At 44.1% G+C, this 23168-nt stretch overlaps 1 protein-coding gene across 11 annotated transcripts in view; it reads left to right on the top strand.

Moving 5' to 3' along the window:
- The window catches only part of tab2 (TGF-beta activated kinase 1 (MAP3K7) binding protein 2), a 106491-nt gene that overhangs the window by 1129 nt on the left and 82194 nt on the right, over positions 1-23168 (top strand). The window lies entirely within an intron of this gene.

The raw sequence follows: 23168 nt of genomic DNA, 5'->3' as shown, positions 1-23168 counted from the left end.
AATCACCATAGCATTTTGCTAACTACAAATGTAACTTAACCCATGCATTAAATATTCCTCAAGGGATATTTGACAGCTATGATTGAAGTGGACGAGGGGGTGGGGTCTCTGACACATTGCTAACATCCCCATCCCACATGACAGCTCCAGCCACTTTGTTCTTGATATTGTATGTCAGAGGTTTATGAAAACGAAAGTCCAAACTAGTGTGACCTTCCACACTGTTAGATTCTGTTCTTAATTTATTGAGGAAGCTTTAGATGCCAGAATAGGAAGCCAATCGTAGCGTTGACCGTTGCCTATTTCTTTTACGCTCCAAATTTGTTTGTAAGCAATGACTCTGATAATTAAACATACACGGCAGTAGGCAATCGCCTTTTTTAACACTAAACGTGATATTGAGGACATAACAGTGTTTTTAATCAATGATTTAGGCATCAGAGTATTGCTATGTTCTTGGTTGTTCCCTAGCCAGTTAGTCTTCAGCTTGCCTTCCGATGACCTATATTTTTGACACAGACCAGTCCATATACTTATTCATACTGATCAGATGTTGCTGATAATTACTAAACGCACATCTAAACTACACATCTTAGTTCATTTTCTAAGATATTATCTGGGACTGAACACCTATTCATCATGGCAGCATCTGTCCATTCTTAGTAGTCTAGTAGTTGGCACACTGAATCACTTCCTCTCTCTCTCTGACCTATATTCCTCCATGTACTGGTATCACTTAAACCAGAGTCGAATACACAATACTACATTTGTGGCATTTGTGTTACTGTACCAATGTTTATTTACTCCAATTAGTATAATTCACACACAGCACACTTTTAAATGGCAAGTTTGAATAGCAACTCTGGTTTCAAAAGAGTTGGATTTACTAAACAACTGCGTTAAGCGCTGAGAACTTCACTTCTCTATTGGCCTCTAAACACCTTTTAGTCCAAACTGTGTCGATGGCTGCTGATGTTAGTGTGATATACACTAGTGTGGCTAGTGTATATCATTCATTAGCAGCTTGTGCCTGTCTTGACTTGCAGTCAACATTGCACTTCCTGACCAATAAGCTGCCATGGCCAAGTGTTTATAGGTGCAGACCCCTAACTGAAACCATGTGTGCCTGTAGCTGGGCAAACATTGTCGCTGGGAGGGCTGCTGGCTTGCCACTCTGGAGAGTGGGGGCGATTCCTGCATATAGGCTAGCTCATAATGATGAGGGCTAATTCACTGTTTTAAGCCTAAATCCCAATTTTAGCCAGGACAGTAAATGTTTTCTTCAGTATGTTGGGCACATTTATTCTTGAGCTTTAGGGACTGCATAGAATATTGGGTAAGAATACAGTCCTAGTATTAGACTTTGTTATGATATGATACAGCCTAGGTTGCCGTGACATTACTCAACTGAACAGTAATGAAATGGGACTACTTGCTTTGGGTCCTTGGTTTCACACAATAGACAGGTAGGGCTGAAGCTTGACACATTCTTTTAGCAACAAGCTAAGCTTATGGCATGTTGTCTGTCGTCGGGTCTGTGCCAGGTCTTAAAATTGGTTTCTTGAAAAACCTGTTTCTACATTTAGCATTTGGAGTTTGCACAACAACCTATTGCCAATCAGAGAAGAGGGAGGTAGTTTTTTTTTCACAAGGGGAGGGATAATTATATGAGTGTGTGTTGGATTGAGTACAAGTGCTTGTTGTTTGGATTAACAGCACAGCAGTGGTTTAACCTAGGAAATGGCGTTGGCTTACCTTTTTAGCCTCATCAGTCAGAACAGATATTCTCTTTTTAACAGGCAGCAGAGCAAATTCAGAAGTAATCAATAGGCCTCACCTCCATAAGTTACTCACTATTCATTCACTCACTAAGTGGCTCACTATTCATCGATCAAACCACACGGGTGCAACGCTACCATTTGACCTCAACATTATAAGTCACTCTGGATTCCGAGTGTCGGCTAAATGTCTAAAGCTAAAGTGCAAATGTGTTTTAGAAGTGAGTTTTAAGGATCCATCCTATTATGCCAACCACCGCAGACTCGGGAAGAGGGCTTCTGGATTTTTAACCCTCCCCCACCCCTGTGACTGGCTGTCAGGAGGGAGAGCCACTCTTCTGCACAAGCCCCCTCCCCCTGACGAGGCTCCCCCTGATTCCACGGCTTCGAATGGAATCCTCCATTTCACACGGTGCATGCTCCGGTTCAGGGGTTAAACCATGCGGTGCATGCTCCCGTTCAGGGGTTAAACTGCACGCGGTGCATGCTCCGGTTCAGGGGTTAAACTGCACACGGTGCATGCTCCGGTTCAGGGGTTAAACTGCACGCGGTGCATGCTCCAGTTCAGGGGTTAAACTGCATGCGGTGCATGCTCCGGTTCAGGGGTTAAACTGCACGCGGTGCATGCTCCGGTTCAGGGGTTAAACTGCACACGGTGCATGCTCCAGTTCAGGGGTTAAACTGCACACGGTGCATGCTCCAGTTCAGGGGTTAAACTGCACACAGTGCATGCTCCAGTTCAGGGGTTAAACTGCACACGGTGCATGCTCCAGTTCAGGGGTTAAACTGCACACGGTGCATGCTCCAGTTCAGGGGTTAAACTGCACACGGTGCATGCTCCAGTTCAGGGGTTAAACTGCACGCATCGAGTTATCACACTGCAAGTTAGAGGTCACTTTGATGCTGCGTGATGTGTTGCTTTCGCTTTGATCACTGTGATTCCTAGGGTTTGGTGCTATGCTCGGTTTGCAGTGTTTTTTTTTTATCTACTTTTTCTCCCATTTTCTATTTTTCTCCCATCCCAATTTCGTATTGTCCAATTCTACCCTCCCCTGTCTCGAACGTTGTTAGGCCATGCCTCCCACAGGCCGGCTACAATGTGGACGAAGCCTTGCATCAGGTGTCCCCTCCGGTACACGAGGAGGCAGCGTCGCATCTTTTCACCTGCACAGCGCGATCTCTCAGCGGCGAGGGTCTGCGTGGGAGGGTCACGCCGCCCTCGTTGCTTTTTGATTCTGCTGCGCAGGCGCACCAACCGACCTGTAGGAGTCGCTGTCCACAACGTCCGATCCCCACCCACCAGCTTCCCACCCCTAATACTGCCAATTGCGTTAGTATGAACGACCAGCCAAGCTGGTAGCAATGCAGAGAGCTGGGCTCGAACCCAGCACCTCCTGCATTAGTGGCGAGCGCTTTGCCCACTGCGCCACTTAGCCGCCCTCTCGATTTGCAGTGTTAAGCTTTATCGGATTTGAGATATTTGGTTTATGCTTATGACTAATTGCTACAGCGTTGCATATATTAGGACTAGATTAGGGATGTTGAATAGGGACACTTCTGATTTCTATTTTTATATTTCTGTTTTTATACTTGCTGTTTTTCTTCACTAGTAAAAAGGTTGTGCAACAATTATGGTCACTAGTCTTACTTGAAAGACAAAACTAAACTATTACACTTGGACCACTGCTGCAGGTGAATCCGTAAAATGAGCCCATACAGATTACACAACACTTTCTTTTATCTTTAAGATTGTTTAATTATGTAGATATGGGTTAGCAGGGGAGGATGGCAGTAACGCGTCTCGGTGGCAGTGGAAACTATTTAAAGGGCAAGTTCAGAATTTCGAACCTTTTTCTTACTTACCAATTATGTTCTCTCTCTCAAAGAGCACCTATGGATGGCTGCAATTAGAAACTGGCCCCGGTAAATGTCCAAACCCCCCCACCCGCCCACCCAACCCCCTCCAATGTACAGTTTCTTCCCCTTCGGATGTATATATTTTTTTATGATCTCTTTTTCTTACACAGTAGTGTATATTTGTATGTCTTGTATGTCATAAATGTCTTGATGAATTGAAAATGGAGGACCCTGATGTAAACAAGACTAAAGTATTTTTCTGGTGGTCTGCATCCTCTTAGCAGTTGTTTGTATTGAGCCGTACTGTATTGTACCCATTCTGCAATCTGTTAATAAAGTTTTTAATCAATCAATGTAATCGATCAGTAGAGTCCTTTCTCAGCACATCCCATGCCGATCTTCATACTGGATACCTCAGCTCCGACTAGTTAGCCTCCGAACTAACGCAAAGTCAATGGGGCTGTGCTACAGTCTGTACAAGCCCTGAGATAAACACTGAAGCCTGAACCGATGCTCTGTAGAGAATGTTTCAATGTTTATTTCAGGGCTTGTACAGGCTGGAGTGTGTCCCCCATTGACTCTGCATTAGTTTTGCGGCTAACTAGCCAGAGCTGTGGACATGTATGAGAAACGGCATGGACTGTGCCTGAGAATTTTTTTTCTGATCAACAACATCATCGTTAAGTAGGAAATGGGCCTAGGGGTCCAAAACTCTTAACTTGCCCTTTAAGACCAGATAATGTAGGCCTAGTATGCTCCAAGTGAGCAAAACCAAAACATTTACACTCCATCTTTTCCCTCACCCCTTCCCATTTACTTGAATTGATCTATTTTGAGCCCCGCCCTCTTTTTGTGATCCTCCAATCACAATTGTTGCTTCCCTCGGGCAGTTGTGGTTGGAGGATCAAGAAAAGAGGGCAGGGCTTAAGATTGGTCTTATTGGGTAAGAAAGGCCTCTGTAATCATTAGTAATGGCCCTGCTCTGTTTCTGTGACGAGGCACAATGGAAGATTATCCCGGCCTGTCGAGCAACACTGAACCTATCTCTGTTCTCAGTTACGGGATTTGTTGATGTCAACATGCACTCCTATATACCTGCTCCGATGACTCTTTTATTACCCTTTGGTTTATATAGTTGTTTGCACTCGGATCGATTACTGAGAAGGGCTAATTTACTGTGTCATATGAAGGTGGTGCTCTGAATTCTTCGCCTGGCCTAATGATGAAACAATGAATCTGAAATATCCCAGAGTGCTGAATAGGTTACATTTAGAAATGGTCCAGTTTTTTGTAAATATGTTCAAGTTTCAAGTTTGTTTTTATTAGTTGTAACTTGTCACAATAAAATACATGTACTTTATGGTGAAATACTTGGTTCTGTATGAGCCCCTGAGAGTGTGCTTCATACAGTAAGAAAAAAAGTAACTAAAAGAGGAAAAAAGGACACGTTAAGAAAATAACTTGTGATTATTGCATAGTATAGTTAGTAATAGCAAGTATAGCATAGGGACATAGAAGTAAAACTATATATTGTAGTAGTGTACATAGGACCCAGTGCCTTAAGTCGTAGCTCAACATGGTATTGCAATTATCTCAGGATTTATTAACATGTCTATTTTATCATGTCTATTCTACTTATTTTATTTACTATTGTATTCTTGCACAATCGTAGCGGGCATGGCCAAGTGCATTTCATTGTATGCCCTGGTATGTATGTGATAAATAAACCTCTTGAATCTTTACGTACTATTAGACATTTAATGTCGAGGTTTTGTGTTGTGTCACAGCGTGGGGATAGATGTTTTTGTTTATTTGTGTTCTCTCATGCCCCAATGAGTTGTTTGTAGGATGCATAGGTTATTATGCATGGTTATTCCACAGCTGGCTAGGTTAGCAGAAAAAAACAAACTCAATGATGTATCGCATGAAGTACGTTTTAGGCTTTGAGCTCTGTTTTCACCAATGCCACACATTCAGGTGAAAATTGCCGTTAGCCTAACCATATGGCTTCCCCCAGTCACTTTGTTGTTATTGTAAATGCGCTGCAGAAGAGATTCAGTTCCACTGTGTTGCCTCTCTGCGGTCATGCCTCTCTGACTGCCTGACATGCTGTGCAGTCAAAGGTATTATTATAGCCTACCTTCATAGTGGCTCCTGCCTCAGGAGGGAGTTTGAGAAGAAGAGTGAACCACATCCTATGCTGGGGACTGTGTGTGTGCACTACCCCCACCCCTTCCCTTGACCTTGGGTCTGTGTCTCATCCCTGTTGTGTTTTCTCTACCTCTGAAATTAGTGCTATTGCTTCCTTGAATGTACATCGTCATCGTAACCTAAAATGACCTCAACGGACCTTGAAAAGTTGTTCTATTAAATAGTAAGCCTAATTTCTTCTTAGCACAATTTATTTTCTGTAAAAACCTAACAGAACCTTGAAATACCGGTAGTAATTGCTTATTATTATTATTATTATTATTATTATTATTATTATTATTATTATTAAGTCTGCAGGAAGGGTATAAATCTGGCAGCTAAGTGTAAGTAAGATTGTTCGTCAAACAGTGTCGAACTTCAGTGCTACAGTTTTAAGTGCATAGTAGTATAGACAGATTAGCATAGTAGGTAGTAATACGGTTATTCTTTTAGGTTTTGGAACAAGGGCACACAATCACCAATATCTCAACTTTAACAAACTGGATAAATAATAAAAAAATATCACTCCTCCAGTAAATCGGCATCGAACACGGCAGAATAATTAAAGGGCAGCCGTTCCTGCTAATGAAGTGTTTTTCAAGTCTCCCTAGCAGGAACTCTTGCTATGAAATAGGATAGTAGCACAACCGTCAATTAAAGGAATATCGTAGAGCGACTCAGCTGGGTTTCTTTGGATGTAGCATTTAAACTAATTAAAACCAGAGCCGGCTTGTGTGTTAAACAAGGATGTTTGGAGAGACAGCAGTGCAACTTTCTAGACACTTCAGCATTGTTAATAGAATCCAGTAATGTGCCTGGAGCGTTTCTCATTTCTGCCATGTCTTTTTATGACTTGTAGGTCAATAGTTGCCGCAGACCGGGAGGATGAAGTTGCTTTTTGTTTGAGTACAAGACTCTATGCTGCCATTTATAGTATTGTGTTAACATGCAGTCCATTCCACCTATGTTGTAAGGAGTGGACGCACCGATGTATTGGCAGACGTCTGTATTACTACTACTACTAACAATAATATAGGCATAATAATAATACGTTTATAGCACCTCTCTAAAACATAGCTTACATGGTGCTTCAATAAAAATAAAGAAAGAAAGATGAAAGGTTTCAAACGCGACGGGTCATAAAATCACAACGTATCATACGAATCAAAAACATCATAAACCAAAAATGTACGTTGGTATTGCTGATTTGGGCATACAAACGCACGTCAGAATTGGGCCCATTGTGTTTTTATGGCTGATTGTTGGCCAATTATAGAATTGGCAATTATGTGACCACCTTTTTTACTGTGGTTGGGGGGTTGCAATTGCCCAGCAAAATCCCACTAACTTATGTTATGGAATTATGTTTTAAAGAATTTATATATTTCAGTAAATCTTTCCTTTTTTAAATTTAGGCCTATGTTGGTTGTGTCCTTTAGTATTGATTATCTGAAACTAGGCATGTCTGGATAGTTTAACCTTGTGTTTTTAAGTGTCTTTACTCAAATCCACATCTTATTAATAATAATGTCATAAAATCACTAATAATCACATCTGTCTGTATCAGCCCATATATAGATTGGCAAAAACATCTAATACTTGTATCGACCTGAGAAACACATTGGTAAACGAAACGACTTGTTTACCTCCGGGGTCTGTGATTTCCATTTAGCCAATAGAACGGTGTAGTTTGACTTGTGCTTTTAGATTGGTTGAAGTTGAGTTGTGAATGATGGGAGTGCAGAGGAAGTCAGGCCAGCAGTTATCATCACACCCCCTGAGCTCCACAGGATTAAGGAGACCAGCTTTTGCAGCAGGATACCTGTGTGACACACAAACACTTCCCCTTGACCACAGCTTCTGCAGCAGGATACCTGTGTGACACACAAACACTTCCCCTTGACCACAGCTTCTGCAGCAGGATACCTGTGTGACACACAAACACTTCCCCTTGTCGCGGGTCATTCTGATAACCACCGCTCTCTACCTCATATCCTCTGTCTTGATATACGTTAGCCTGCTAAGAATTGTGTGCTCCTCTTCCCATAACGCTGAGGTGTTGGTAGTTCAATTATCAATTATTGACCTTTATCCTCAGTCCAGGTGTTTTGTGGCTGGACCAGGGTTTCCGTTAGAATTCTTTTTTGCAGGTCTGAGTGTCCGGTAGATTTCAATCTACCGGACAAATGGGATAAATTCCGGTCAGAGTTTATTGAGCTTAAAAACAATTGATAGGCCTATATAAAGAATGACATCCTCAAGGCATTTATAATATTTTAACTTAAAACTAGGCTACTTTTGCGTATATACAGTCATTAATATATTCCAAATAAAATAAGTCCCTCGAGACTTCGTGCTGCTGCCGACTTGAGGTGTCGGTGGGCAGTCTGCCCGACATTAATAAACAGCAGTCTGTTATAATCACATTTTTATGAGCTAACGAATTCCGTTATATTGGACATTTGTATTAATTATATCAAGCGAAGAACTGAGAAATTTGGCAGAGAGAGATGGCAACATTATCGTGGGTTTGCGTGATGTATATCTCCACCTCCCAACGACTTGGTGCTGGTCATAATGTCCGGTGAAAATAATTCCCTCAAAGCGCAATTAGATTATTTGAATTGTATTAAAATAGGCTAAAATTAAATAGCCTATGCGATTAACGAAACAATCATTACATTTGTTTCATCGTTGCTTCACCAAGCAGCCGGTCTAATAATGACATCGCTGTTGTCAGCGCGAGCTTGCTGCTCCTAGATTTGCGAGAAGCTTCCAGCTGCAGACCCACAGAACAGCTGTGTTTTTAGGTCCGGTCTGGGGACCGCTCAGCAGCGCCCCCCACCCAACAGCTGAATTGCCAATGGCTGAATTGGAGTACTGCACTCTGCCGGCAAAGCTGGCGGGTTCTGTGGGTCTGCAGCTGCATGCTTTTCGCAAATCTAGCAGCAAGCTCTCGCTGACACAGCGTTGTCATTATTAGACCGGCTGCTTGGTGAAGCAACGATGAAACAAATGTAATGATTGTTTCGTTCATCGCATAGGCTATTTCATTTTAGCCTATTTTAATACAATTCAAATAATCAAATTGTGCTTAGAGGGAATTATTTTCACCGGACATTATGACCGGAGAGATTAAATATGTCGGACTTCAACAGATTTTGCCGGTCAAATACCGGTAATTACCGGCTAACGGAAACGCTGGGCTGGACATGTCACCCCTGAGGCCTTCTGAACCTTCACTGTTCCTATAGGGGGGTTGAATACAAGCTGCTGTCTCCACTGGTATCCTTCTCTCAGTGTAGCATGTCTTCAGCATACAGGCCTACCTCAGCCTTAGGCCTGCTAAAATGAAAGCTGCATGTGGGCCTAATGTCGAGAGCACTATCAGCAATACAGCATGGTGGCCAAAACTGGGGATGCACAGATCAGTCTTTTTCAGTCCCAATTCCAATACTTGGGGCTTTAGATATCTACCGAATCCAATATTTTTGTTAATTCATAGAAATGTGTATTTTTTTAAATACAAAAACATTTGCATAATGTCTAAACTGCTGCATACTTCATGCATCATTATGACCAATCTAAAAGCAATAAAACCAACCCAAGCAAGATATTCTTTCAATATATACATAAATGTAACAGCCAATATTTACTGTATAGCCAGGTCTATGACATCAGCGGTGCCTTTAAGCCTGGCCAGTTCAAGAGGTTAGTCCCTCCCCAATGACTTGATTGACAGCTTATTCTGTCATGCTCCCTTTCCTGCATGCACTCTTTGGACTAATCAAGGTGAAATTGGATCTATAGTAGCGCCTGGAAAAGCTTTAGTTGAAGAGCCACAATGGTAGGTCTATTTTACTTTGCAATCCAAAAAACTGTCATTGCAGCAGCTTTGTTAGATACTGTAAATCCTCAAATAGAGGAGGGACCTCCGATAAAGGAGGGGCCTCTCATAATGGCCGGGGGGTTTGATGCATTTAGACAAACACAGGCCGGTCTCTATTATAAGGTCGCAAAAAAAAGTATTTTTAAAAATTTTCGTGCCGTGATATAGAATGAGAAACTCTTGCCAATGGAAATCAAGTGCTGCCTCCCGCTACACTGACTACCGTACATTAACGTTTCCCTCTGGTTAGCTTTAGCGCTAGCCGCTAGCTAACGTTGTCATAATATCTAGATTGTGGTGTCAGCTGGATGACGTTGACTTCATTTGCAAACGTTAACGTTCGCTATCTATATGGCGTTGGCAGGAGAGGCTGGCATTGTCCAGTTGACACATTAGAGATCATGATGCTATGACAGCGTTAGCAGCTAAAGCTACTGCATGTAAACAACTCGATTCGACGGAGGAAGTCGAGAAGGTACCACACGCTAAACCGTCCCCGGACCCCACAACCTAGTATAGACAGTTCCAACTTCAGTGTGTGAATTACGTTAATCTCACAATTACTCAACTGCACTCAATATTTAAATACCAATGCTAGTCTAAATAAATGTAGACAGACAATGTACGTATTCAAAAATAATAATAATAATGCAATAAAAGTCTGAAAATGAAGGGATTATGTCCATGAGTGTCATTTTTTTTAATTAAGGCCTGCCTCTTATATAAGCCTCTCTCTAATAAAGGCCTGCTGCTCTTTGCAGCTGAGGTAAATAGAAGACCCGTCCTATATTTGAGGATTTATGGTAGTTAGCTATCTAACAAACTAGGGCCCGACATCCAATGTCGGTATTGGATTGGTGCATCCCTAGCAAACATCAAGTGGAAATGGAGCTATGTATGTTCATGAGGAAGGTATAAAGAAAGTCTTAAGAGGGAGTCCAAGAGGGATTGGATTGTGCTGCTGGAGTCGTCTATTTTATATGAAAATATAGAATTCAGACAAGAGTAGCTTCTGAGAGATTAGTGATGGGCACGTTATAACCACTTTACAACTACTGAAATGCAAACAAAATGTGCTTTTATTTTGTTCAAGACTGAACAGGAAAATTAACCTTGCAGAATTCAATCCATGGTCGTCTGTCTATATATTCTGTATCTTTTCTGTTTGAAACATCAGGCTATGTTGGGCTTGTAGTATGGTTGTAGTATAGTATTTAATTTTTTTTAAATTTTAGGCCTACTTGTAGGGGTGTAACGGTACGCGAATACGTACTGTACCGCCTCAATGTGGTCCTCCGGTACAGTACGCGCTGTGCACCGAACGATTGCAACGGTACGGAACCTTTTTTTGCAGAACATAAATCCCCCCGTCCCTAATATAACGTGCACAACTAACCGGATGTTGTTTGTTCATCCCACGCAGCCACGCTGAACGAGAGCTGCAATTCAGCATAGCATATTAGCCTTAGTATGACGAGTGCAATACTAACTGACAAGCCAGAGCTAGAAGATGCTCCCACAACATTCAAGTCTCCCGTTCGGGATCATTTCGGATTCCCAGTTAACCACAGTAATGGACAAAGACAGGTGGATCGCACTAAAGCTACGTGCCGGCTAGCCCCTTTCGTGACTGTGATGCACACTTGTGATGCAAGCCTTGCATCACAGTCACGAAAGGGGCTACGTGCCGGCATTGTTCAACTTTATTGCAAACTTTATCACGCATTTGATACGGCATCACCCGAATGTGAATATCACTGGTGGTACACGGAAGAAGCAAACCCAGCTCCTGTGGCATTCAAGCAGCATCTCGCTATTAATTCAGACCGGGCCAAAGCAATAACAAACGCCATAGGTGTTTTTATAGCAGCAGATCTGCGACCATACTCCGTTATCGAGAACACTGGGTTTAAGCACATAGAGCATAGAGAGTAATAGAGCCCCGCTACCTAGTTCCCTCTCGTCCGTATTTCAGCCAGCAAGTCATACCACCAGCTCTGTATAAACAAGCCCCTTTCGTGACTGTGATGCAAGCCCTGCCCCTGTATTCAAGCAGGGCTTGCATCACAGTCATGAAAGGGGCTATGTATAAACAAGCACACGCTACAGTTGTCAAAGGCATCTGCTATATAATAATCTTCAGATTTACTTTAAGTGTTATTAGTAGGTTACAGCAGTAAGCATTAGTTTGCTCAGTAAATTATGGCCAATTCGTTTTATATTGTCTAATACAGTTAAATAAATAAATAAATAAATAGATAAATGTTGTTTTTAATGCATTCGAGGACCAAATGACTCAAAGTGTCCATCCCTAAAGGAGATGGTACCAAAGAGTTGTAGGATGTCTGCAGGCTAGTGACTGCCCATTCCTAAGTGATTTGTTTTTAGATATTCTACAGAATAAATCTTTTGGTTTAGGAGAATCTTTCAACATGGGATGATGACGCGTGTGTTTTCCTGTAATGAGTCAGCATATGGAGCTGTGACCTGCAGGAAAGTTTTCAAGATGTTTTTGTTGTTGTTGTTGGTCTTATCACTGCTTTGCTCATCCTGTGGGCAGATTATGGCCCTGTGCGTCCCTGCTGACTCCCCCCGGCTTCCCTTGCAGACGCACAGCGCTGCTCCGCTGCTCCTGTTGTTCTCTGCTGGTTTTCAGTGCCATGCGAAGGGAGCAGGACCGCTCTGTCCTTCATCATGTCTCCCACAGTCTGCTGACACCCTTTCATCTCCCTTGCAAGTTTTTCTAACTCGGTAAACGATGAGAACGGGCTTTGATCTGGTGTCCTATCTGCACAGTGTTGGCCCCAGATTCTCTCTCCTCTCTCTCTCTGTGTCCCCCCCCCCCCTCTGAAAACATATTGTCAGGGTGTGGTGGAGTCCACACAGTCGAAATGCTTTTGTTTGTTGTGGTTCAGTGTAGCTTTGCCAAGGGCAACTGTCTGTGTGGGTCTATCTCTCTGAAGGTTCTTGTAGCAGTAGCGGTCTATTGAATTAGGACTACATTTGGCCATGTTTTGAAACTCCTGGCATCTTCAACGCAACGTCCTGAGCTCCGGGGGGAAGAAAACAAGCCTTTGCTTCCCATTGAGTTTGGTGCTCAACCTTTCTCTTTCCCCTCCCCAACACGGATTGCACAACAGCACTGCAAACATACACAAAAGTAAAGCTTGTCGAATTCTCTTCCTTTTGGTAACGGTGCAAAAGAAGACATCATTTTCTATTTTATTTTCAATTTGGAGGGGGGTGTGGTTTCCATAAGAGCCTACAGAAGTAGTTTGGGGGAGAGGAGCATGCTGGGTAGGGGCTTGTAAAGGTGGAAGCCTAACCCTGAGCACAGAGGGTCCTTCTCACTCCTCCTCCCAGCTTCCCAGCGCCTCCCTTTGTTTTGGTTGTTTTTGACAGTTTCCTTGTTCCTTGTTACTGATCCGTGGAAACTTCTCTCGACTTTGAAGCCGAAGACTTGGGAACCGTGGAGCTCCGGAGGAGGAGGAGGAGGAGGGGGCACCCGGGGTAGCTGAGTGCAAACCAACACTCTGTGGACCCCCGCCCTCTCCGCACTGTCTCTCCCTCCCTTTTCCTCCTCCTCCTCTTCTCCTCCCATGCTGCCCTCTGGCCTCCCAAAGCCCACCAGTGTCTGCTGCTCCACGGTTAAGAGATGTCTGATGGCTGTACCACTGACTTATTCCTCAGAGGAATGTGCTGCCATGGGTCCTTTTGTGTGTGTGACGTGTGTGTGTGTGTGTGTGTGGTTTGGCTGCTGTCTGTCGAGTGGATCAGCCCAGGCCGCCGCTGGCACCCTCCTAGGCACACCTGTCGGTGCCAGTCTGGGCAGAGCCTTTGTGGGCTCCAGGCAGAGCCACTCGCTACCTTCAGGCATAGAGCCTCCGCACATGGGGGGCCACTGTGGGAAAAATGGGGTATGCTCAATTTGGGACTATTGGTAGACCTCATGGATATTAGTATGTTTATGGTGCACCTGGGAGAGTCATATGCTCCCCCCCCCCCCCCCCCCCCGTTGACTTTGTTATTAAACAATGATACAATGATGGGATGTTCTGTCAAGTCGCCGTGTGATCCATTTTAATTCAGGCCTTATGAGCCAGTGACGGCTCGCCGGAGGTTTAACCCTTTCACTGCTGCACTACCAAAATGGTTAACCCTTTCACTGTGACAATACACAGAAGGTTAACCCTTTCACTGCCACAACAGCCGGAAGCACCCCCTTTTGACCAGATCACCGACCGTCGGTTGTGTGATGGTAAAGGGTTAACCTTCTGTCACGTGGCAGTGAAAGGGTTATACTACTTACCGTTTGATAGTCAAGATATTACACTGGGTTATATTACAAGTCAATTACTGTGATCTGGTCAAAAGGGGGTGCTTGGCGAGCGAGGCAAGTATGACTAGAATGTTTTGAGAGGGGTGGAATGAGAGAGGCCTTCCACCAATGACATTTCACGGGATAGGAGGAGTCACGTGACTTGGCTGCCATTTGTCTTTTGGTTGGCCTCAAGGTGGGGAATAATACTCCTAGCAGCTGCAGAAAGCATTTCCGGTGGAGGGTTTTCTCTTTAACGGAGCACATGGAGGTCCTGCTGCAATACACTGGAGCACTGCTGTGGTAATACTGGAAACGGCCACAGGCTTCACACAAGCCTCCTCCTCCTCCTCCTCCTGTGTGAGGAGGATCCATTAACACCCAGACCAGAGGAGTAAAAGGAGAGAATGAGCCAAAGGCAAACATGGTATTGGTACTACCACTACTCTGCCGGCTGGCTCTGTGCTTAAAGAGCATGATGATGACACGGTGTGAGTGTATCTCGCAAGGCAGTAAAGGGTGAAGATTTGGCTGGTGCATACTTGGCATATCAGCGGTGAGTGTGCGAGAGCAGCCAGCTCCATTGTGTTCAGTCAGCCGGGCCAGTCACCGCCACCCCAAAGGTCTCACCCCACTGGGAGTTCAACAAGGCAACGCAGTGAGAGTTCAAAGATTGGGATTTGTTTTGTAGGAAATATTGGGTGTGATCTTGTCAGGGCAATGGCATGCTCTCTCTGCTCTCTCTCTCTGCTCTCTCTCTCTCTCTCTCTGTCTGTCTGTCTGTCTGTCTGTCTGTCTGTCTGTCTGTCTGTCTGTCTGTCTGTCTGTCTGTCTGTCTGTCTGTCTGTCTGTCTGTCTGTCTGTCTGTCTGTCTGTCTGTCTGTCTGTCTGTCTGCGTGTCTGCATTGTTGAACCAGTCCAGAGAGGTGTGTGACTTCCTCTTAAAGGTGTGGCCGTGTTGTGGGATTGACATGGAAGTTATGTCTGGTATTTATGGCTTTTTGTGTGTAGCTTTGTTATCCCAAGGACAGGGGCCAGAGTTAGCTGGGAGATAGGCTTTACAACCTGTAAACCATCATGAAGATGTTACTCCAAGACCATGCATGATTGGGTTTATATAAGCACCCAGTGTTCTCGAACCCCTGGTTTCTCAAGCTATGAGTCAAGAGTTGCTGTGGGCCTTAAGATTAGGGTTAGTACAACTGTAATATGTTTAGGATATGTTTCAATGAGCCTGGGCCCTGGGTACCACGATGAGAAAAGAACATCTCAAATTAGGTCCCTGACTTGAAAACCTAAGAATCCATGCTCTAAAGCTCTCACCTTCTCGTTGTACTATGTCAACGCACAGTCTTGAAGCTGAGATGAGGCTAAACAGGACTGCACAGTCTTGAAGCTGAGATGAGGCTAAACAGGACTGCACAGTCTTGAAGCTGAGATAAGGCTAAACATGACTGCAGAGTCTTGAAGCTGAGATGAGGCTAAACAGGACTGCAGAGTATTGAAGCTGAACTAAGGCTAAACAGGACTGCAGAGTATTGAAGCTGAACTAAGGCTAAACATGACTGCAGAGTATTGAAGCTGAACTAAGGCTAAACAGGACTGCACAGTCTTGAAGCTGAGATAAGGCTAAACAGGACTGCAGAGTCTTGAAGCTGAGATGAGGCTAAACAGGACTGCAGAGTATTGAAGCTGAACTAAGGCTAAACAGGACTGCAGAGTATTGAAGCTGAGATGAGGCTAAACAGGACTGCAGAGTATTGAAGCTGAACTAAGGCTAAACAGGACTGCAGAGTATTGAAGCTGAACTAAGGCCAAACAGTGAGTTATCCTGCTTCGTGCCTAGTGACTCCTAATGAGGTGGCTGGTGGGACAGTATCGGGCCAATTAAGACCTGGGAGTAGTAGCGGGGGCCGGGGGTGGTATCCATGGTTCTCAAGCCAACAAATAATCTGCTATTGTGAATCATGTAGTGGAGGAAGCTGCTGCCAGGCAGATGGCCAATGAAGCTGAAAATCCTGTTGGAAAACTGTTTTGGAACCTTTTTCTTTAGCCCCCTCCCCAACCCTTCTGTCCTCCCCAGCCCTCACAACCATCAGCTCTTTTTATTTTATTCAATTGACCGCCCTCTCAAGGAAAGCAACAGTTGTGATTGGAGGATCAAGAAAAGAGTGTGTGGTTTGAGAATTGAGATGGATCAATTCACTGACTGTGTGATATGACAAGAGAGAGTATAGACAGTTGTATTGTCTTAACCCATTGACATCAGGAAACACATTTGTGTGTATATACCTTTAACAACGGGATACGCATTTGTGTGTAGGTGGTTCACAGTGGGAAACACATTGGTGCGTCTTTCAGCGGTGACTCATTTTCAAGGCCAGTAACCAATGTTATATATCATACTTGGCCAATGAGATATCCTCTTATCTCCACGCACATAGCGTGCACGCGAAACAAACAAATGCACCCACTTACACGTGACCAAGCCACTCCCATGCGTCTCCCTATATGACGCCGGAAATGGTCACGCTCCACCTTCCTCATTTCGTTTCCAACGCGGAAGTAGCAGTGCACTCCGTGAACTAACGCAGGGAGAAATTACACAATGTTGGGTATTCGCCAGAAGTTCACCAGCCCCTGGAACCTTCTCGGCACATCCTAACAGCGCAACAAGCCTGTCCTGGGTTTTCCTCGTCTCATGACAGCGGACAGAGGGACGTTGCGCGACGGTTAGCGGTCGAGCTAAGTCGTGCACAGGTAGGGCCTGCGCTATCGGGCATTGATACTAGCATGGGTAATACTGCTCGTTGTCCCGTGAGACACCCGAGTGATGTATTGGCGCGGGATATTTGGGAAAACATGGTCGTCATGACTATTTTTTGGTGTTTTTCCAAGTATCCTAGAGCGCGCGGCTAATGCTAATGCTACAATGTTGGGACGCCGTTCCCATGTTCCCCGCTGTGGGCTGTCGCCACTCTTCCCTCCTCTTAACCGTTTCATTGCTGAAGGTCAATCGATGTCTAATCAAATTTTTTTATTTTTAAATCAAATCAAATTTATTTGTAAGGCCCGACAACACACGTTAATGTCCCCATGGGCCGGACACGTCTTCTTTAAACAAGTCAAGAAGAAACATAACTAAGTCAAGAACAAAACAAGAACACCATAAGGTCCAACAAATTTAAAATAAATGCAAATAAATTAATGAATGCAAGCACTCCCAGACATACCCCACACGAAGGTAAGGAAAAACTCACTAAAACCTAACAATAGGGGAAAAATGCTCCACAGGCAGTGTGGAGGAGAGAAACCTTAGAAGGGCCATTCAAGGCGGGGATCTCCCTTCTTAGATGTCGGTGATAGTAGTAGGGGTGCACCGATGTATCGGTCGGGTATCGGTATCGGCCGATAAGTGCCTTGTTGACTGCAATCGGCCGATAAGCTCGAATGTGCCGATGGCAGTAGCCGATGAATATCCATCAATTTGTGTCGCGTCAAATTAGGCCTGGGTGGTATCATTTTTTTCACACAGTCATACGTTGATGACCTAATACCCCGGTATACGGTATATGACGGTATGACTTTCATTTTCATCAGCGGGGGGGGGGGGCGCAGCTAACAATATACTCGTTATTATCACCATACATAACGCTTGCTTATATTGAAACACGTTGAGATTAGGGCCGTTCTTTCAACCTGAAAGTGCACTTTCTTCAACCTCGAGGTAAACAAATCACAGAAGGGAGCCACTGCCACCTGCCGGCACCATCCAGGTATTGACGTGAGCTAACGGTAGCTAGTTAGCCCGGCCGGCAGCCCGGCACCATCGTATCAACGTGAGCCAGTTCCATTAAGATTAAAAAATTTCAACACTCACTCACCCCGTTTTATATTACATTCCCAAAGAAGTGCCTCCGTCTCTCGTAGTCTCGTTGTGCTGGATGAAGTCACTGGCGAGTCGACTCGTGGCGCGAGGGTTTTGCTTAAATCCGAACAGACTCCAGTCCTTTAATTGTCCAAATGCGACAGTGTGTGCAAGTCTAGCTCTTGTTTGACAAAACGTTAGCCATCTGTGGTCAGGGAGCTCATCGTGGGCTGGAGTGACGGTGGTTAACTTCGATGCTTCATCGTTCAATGGTAACATATTATTATTATTGCTTAAGCTTTAGCAGCTGCTCAGAGATAGAGGAAATGCATACAGGTTAGTGTATGCTCAGCTCAGCTCTGTGCGGGGAAATACGGACCGCCTCCCCTGCCCTCTGCTAGCCGTGCTGTGTGTGTGTGTGCACGCACTTCAACCAACTCGAAAGTTAACTCCGTTTCACTAATGGAAACCGAAACCCAATGCCGTCCCTGTATAAACTCCGTTTCAGTGGAAATAGAAACTTAAAACCAACTGTGATTTTGACGGTATTGATTTTCAATACCGTCGGTATTTCTAAATACCCCGGTATACCGTAATACCGTCATACCGCCCAAGCCTACGTCAAATGGCAAAACGCGTCGCGACCTGCACAACGCTGCCCCCGGCCCACACACACACAAGCTACTGCATCAAAGTTACTACTTATGATTAACAAATGCATTCGTTTTGTGGCATTAACGTTATATAGTTAGTGTTACACGTTCAATAACATCAGCATATTATTTACCCGAACGTAGCAAGCATTCATACTAGCTCAGTTCCTTCCGTTGCTCATAGAGCCCTGAGTTTTACCCATTCTGCAATCTGTTAATAAAGTTTTCAATCAGACACATGTATAGAAAGGCTTTGTTTTATTATAACATTTGTTGCAGTAAAATCATTATGCCTCATTTAGTCATCCTGCGGAGCTAAAAGCTAAACGTCGGCCGCGCTTTGTTGTTGTTGTAGAAAACCTCATCAAAATAAATGGCGGACAAAAGCGGAAGTAAAAATGTATACGCGCTTGCCGATTGGTGGTAACAGCAGAGGCGGGTGCAAGCTGTGTGTGACGTAATTGGCAGAATCGACTGTCAATCAAAATTTCATTGGTTGAGAGCTCTGGTTGAGACAATAGTATCCAGCTGCAGCCTCGTAGACCATACTGGGAGAACTAGTATCTAGCTGCAGCCCGGCAGACCATACTGGGAGAGAGATAGTGCTATTTTTTTATGTTTCCTTTTTAAGTAAGTAAAGAGGCCTATGTTCATATCGGTGAGCACAATTTGTAACACAAATATACAGTAGTTTCATAAAAAAATATATATATTACAAAAAAAATATATTACAAAAAAAAAAAATATTGCCACAAATATCGGTATCGGCCGATTGTGTTAGTTGAACTATCGGTATCGGTGGCACATTTTCATATCTGTGCATCCCTAGATAGTAGTGTTGCAGACTAACAGTTGGTAAGCATGCACTCATGTGTGTAGTGAAACACAGATGAGTGCATGCAATAGCAACTGAACATTTTGAAAAATTAAAGATAGAGCTGATAGCGATAGCAACTGAACATTTTGAAAGATTAAAGATAGAGCTGATAGCGAATCTATTTGAGGCACAGGGGCGACGCAAAGAGGGTCGCGTCCTCCCCGTCTTAATCACGGGACGTTTAACACTCCGGTCATCGCTCCGAGACAGCCGGAGACAGGGAGATGGGGGGCGGCGCAGAGAGGGTCGCAACCTCCCCGACATCATCGCGGGACGTCCAGCACTCCGGTCACCACTACGAGACCGCCGGAGACAGGGAGACAGGAGGGCACGCAGAGAGGGTCGCATCCTCCCGGCCTTCATCGCGGGACGTCCGACACTCCGGTCAACACTCCGGGACAGCAACTCACAGGGAGACAGGGAGACGGGACAGGCGTTAGACAGCTCGCGTGATTGTAGTGGGCGGACATAGCAATAGATACAAGTGGTAAGCATATGTGTGAATAGAGTAGATATATGAAGTAAGCATATTATGTGAATAGAATAGAAGTACTTAACCCAGCAATGAAACCACGTTGACAGACTGTAAGGAGCTGAGCTAATGTGGGGGGTTTTGCTGAGGCTTATTCACCCTTTATACGGGTGGATGGGCTGACGACAGGGCGCAAGGCAAGTGTGCCGTGCTTAGAGGGCCAGGTAGCATCGGTCCTTTGCCCTGGCATGGTTGAACGGTATCCCACCTGGAAGCCGACTCGGCCCGGCAGGTGGCTGAGTGGGCTGATGTAGCTTATACCGCCGCAGGACGGAATTTAGCGGCAACCAATAACATTGCTCATTTGGCTGCTTTTCTGTCCACAATGGTGATTGGGCCTTAGGGCCAGCCGACGTCGAAAAAATCGCGTGTTTTTGAGGTTCTACAGCTTTTGACCCAGCTGCAAGCTATAACCGCAGGGAGGGCTAGGATGCTGTCAACACTTGTTCACAGGCATCTTTGGTTGGAGCAGTCTCCCCTTGAGGAGGAGAGAAGACTTCCCCTCCTCAGGGCTCCCCTCTCCACAGAGGGACTTTTGGTTGGTTCAGTTCAGTTTGTCAGTGAATTCAGAAGTGTTGAATAAATGGAGACTTTTCAAAGATATAGAATAGAATAGAAATGTATTATCCTGAGGGAAATTTGACACTGCAAATCACTCAACATTAAACATTTAGACAGAACAAGTCACGAATAAGAATAACAAAACAAATGGCCTAAGAATAGAATAAAATGAAATGGAATAAAAATAGAATAAAATATACAGTAAATAAATACAGTAAAAATATACTGAAGTCTACAGTAGGTGTAATATTGCACAGTGCTGTTTAAAAAGTAAGAGTCCAGGAAGATGGTGTCACTCTGTGCTCAGTGATGCATTGTATAGTCTGATGGCTGTCGGAATGAAGGACTTCCTGTGCTGCATTTAGGGAGTGTGAGCCTATAACATGCTCCTCCTGTCAGCCAAGTCTGTGTATAGTGGGTGGGAGGGGTTTTCCCTGATGGCCTGGAGCTTAGCAAGGTTCCTCCTCTCCGCCACCCTCGCTAGAGTCCAGCTCCACCCCAACCACGCTACTGGCCTTCCTGACCATCTTATCCAGCCTGTTTGTGTCCCCTGCTCTCAGTCCGCTGCCCCAGCAGGTCTGTTATATATATCCGTTTAGTCTGTTTTTGTATTAGTGAATGTTCTTAAAATTAGATTTTTCAATTGCCTCTCTGCTGTTTAGTTCAGCACCGTGGGCAGCGCCAAGCAAGCCACAGCGCCGTTGTCCCAGCTGAAACGTATAAAAGGGAACCTGTGTTGAAAAACTATTGTGCCCCCCCGAGAACATGTTATGCCCCCCCACTAATTTGTTTCTGCAGCCTGGTCTGCCCTTCTGTCTCTTTCTCCCGGAGTTTCTCTGGGAGTCATTTCACAGCTGACATGTTGACTGATGATTGTCAGTCAAATAATTGTCAACACCTACTAAAAAATCATTTTCTCAGGCTCTGAAGTAGATATAAACATTTGATAGCTTACAAGTGTGGCTTTTATTTACAGTTGATTGCTTTAAAATAGTATTCAACTAGAATAAAGTAAAAATCAATGAATAACAAAATATCTATCAAATGTAAATAAAAAACGTATAATAAATGTTGAATAAAAACTATTCAGAACACATTTATCACCAGGTAACATGTGAGAAACAATAAGAAGTGACAGAGAGCCCCCTGGGAGATCAACAGCTTTGATTCTGGGGGTTTTAATGCAGTTTTATAGGGCCTTTTTACTAGGCGGATTTAGGTGTCAATGGGTTAATACTCTCCCAGTCTCCCTCATGTTTCACTGGTTTCGTTCACTAAACACAACAAACCCAACAACACAGTGTCCCACGGACCAGTTATGGTAACATCCTGTACAGGCTTCTCGCGCCCCAGTGCTTTTCACCTACTTTTGTCACTTAACTGCACAACCAAAAAGTTGTTTTTGGTAGCAGCCAGCAGGTTCACTCCACCACATGTCTATGAGTCATGGTATGAGTGTTGTTGCGGGGAGAGGCAGTGCGGTGCTGGGATAGTGGACCACAGCTCTGAAATACTTCTGTAGTTGAGTTGGAGGGTGGGGGGGCTCTGACTCCACCTGCATCAGTCAACATAGTCTGAAACCACAGGAAAACATCCATATCTATCTGTCTGTCTGTCTCTCTGTCTGTCTAATATAATATATATATATATATATATATATATATATTAGGGGTGGGAATCGCCAGAGGCCTCACGATACGATAGTATTGCGATACTAAATAGTAAATATATTGCGATATTCTGAGTATTGCGATATATTGCGATTTATTACCTTTTTTCAACTGCAAAGTAAAACTTTGTCAACATGTTTTATCTAATAAAATGTTCATCTGTTCATCTCACTTCAATAATTTTTATTGCAGAACATGGTATTTTCTCAAGCAGACAGATGTAAACGCACTGTAATCTGTGTTGCATGTACCTGACAAACTGAACTGTTTGTATTACTGTCATATTCCAACTTAACTTAATGCACACATGTGTGTGGACTACTGTACTATTACAGGTATTGAAATGAACAATGCAACTTATAAAAAAAAATTGATAATTTTTTTTTTAATATTATTTTTATAAATAAATTAATAATTAAATAAATATCGATACTTGGCATCCCTGTATCGATACAGTATCGCCACGCAAAGTATCGTGATACTACGTATCGATATTTTCCCCCACCACTAATATATATAGTAATATCTATCTATCTCTCTCTATATATATTATCTTTATGTCTCTCTGTCTCGGTCTCTCTCTCTGGCCTGCTTCCTGATGTTCCCCAACCAGGCCCTTCTCCTTTGCTGTCTTTTCTGCCGCTCGTCGCTGTACCTCCTTGAGCTTTCTCGTGATAAAACCCAAAGCTGTCTGCCCGAGACCCCGTCCAAGTACAACAGGATCTACACAGACGTGCTGTGGTGGTGAAAAATAATAAATAACAATATATGGAGCAGAAAGAGCTTTGCTATTAACAGCGGTCTGTCTGCTGGGCTGCTCCACTGGGCTGGCTTGTGTGCCGCACTGATCTAAAGTGATCAGACAGGCGTCCAACTGGTTCATATACCCCGACTTACAGCCAGTTTTTAGAGGTTTGCGTTGGATGTATCTTTGCACATGATGTAAGATGATATTTGATTGGTTCAGTAGAATCC

This window comes from Notolepis coatsorum (genome assembly GCF_963971535.1).
Source record: "Notolepis coatsorum genome assembly, chromosome: 5".
In the NCBI taxonomy this organism is placed as follows: domain Eukaryota; kingdom Metazoa; phylum Chordata; class Actinopteri; order Aulopiformes; family Paralepididae; genus Notolepis; species Notolepis coatsorum.
This window is presented reverse-complemented; position numbering and strand designations above follow the sequence as displayed.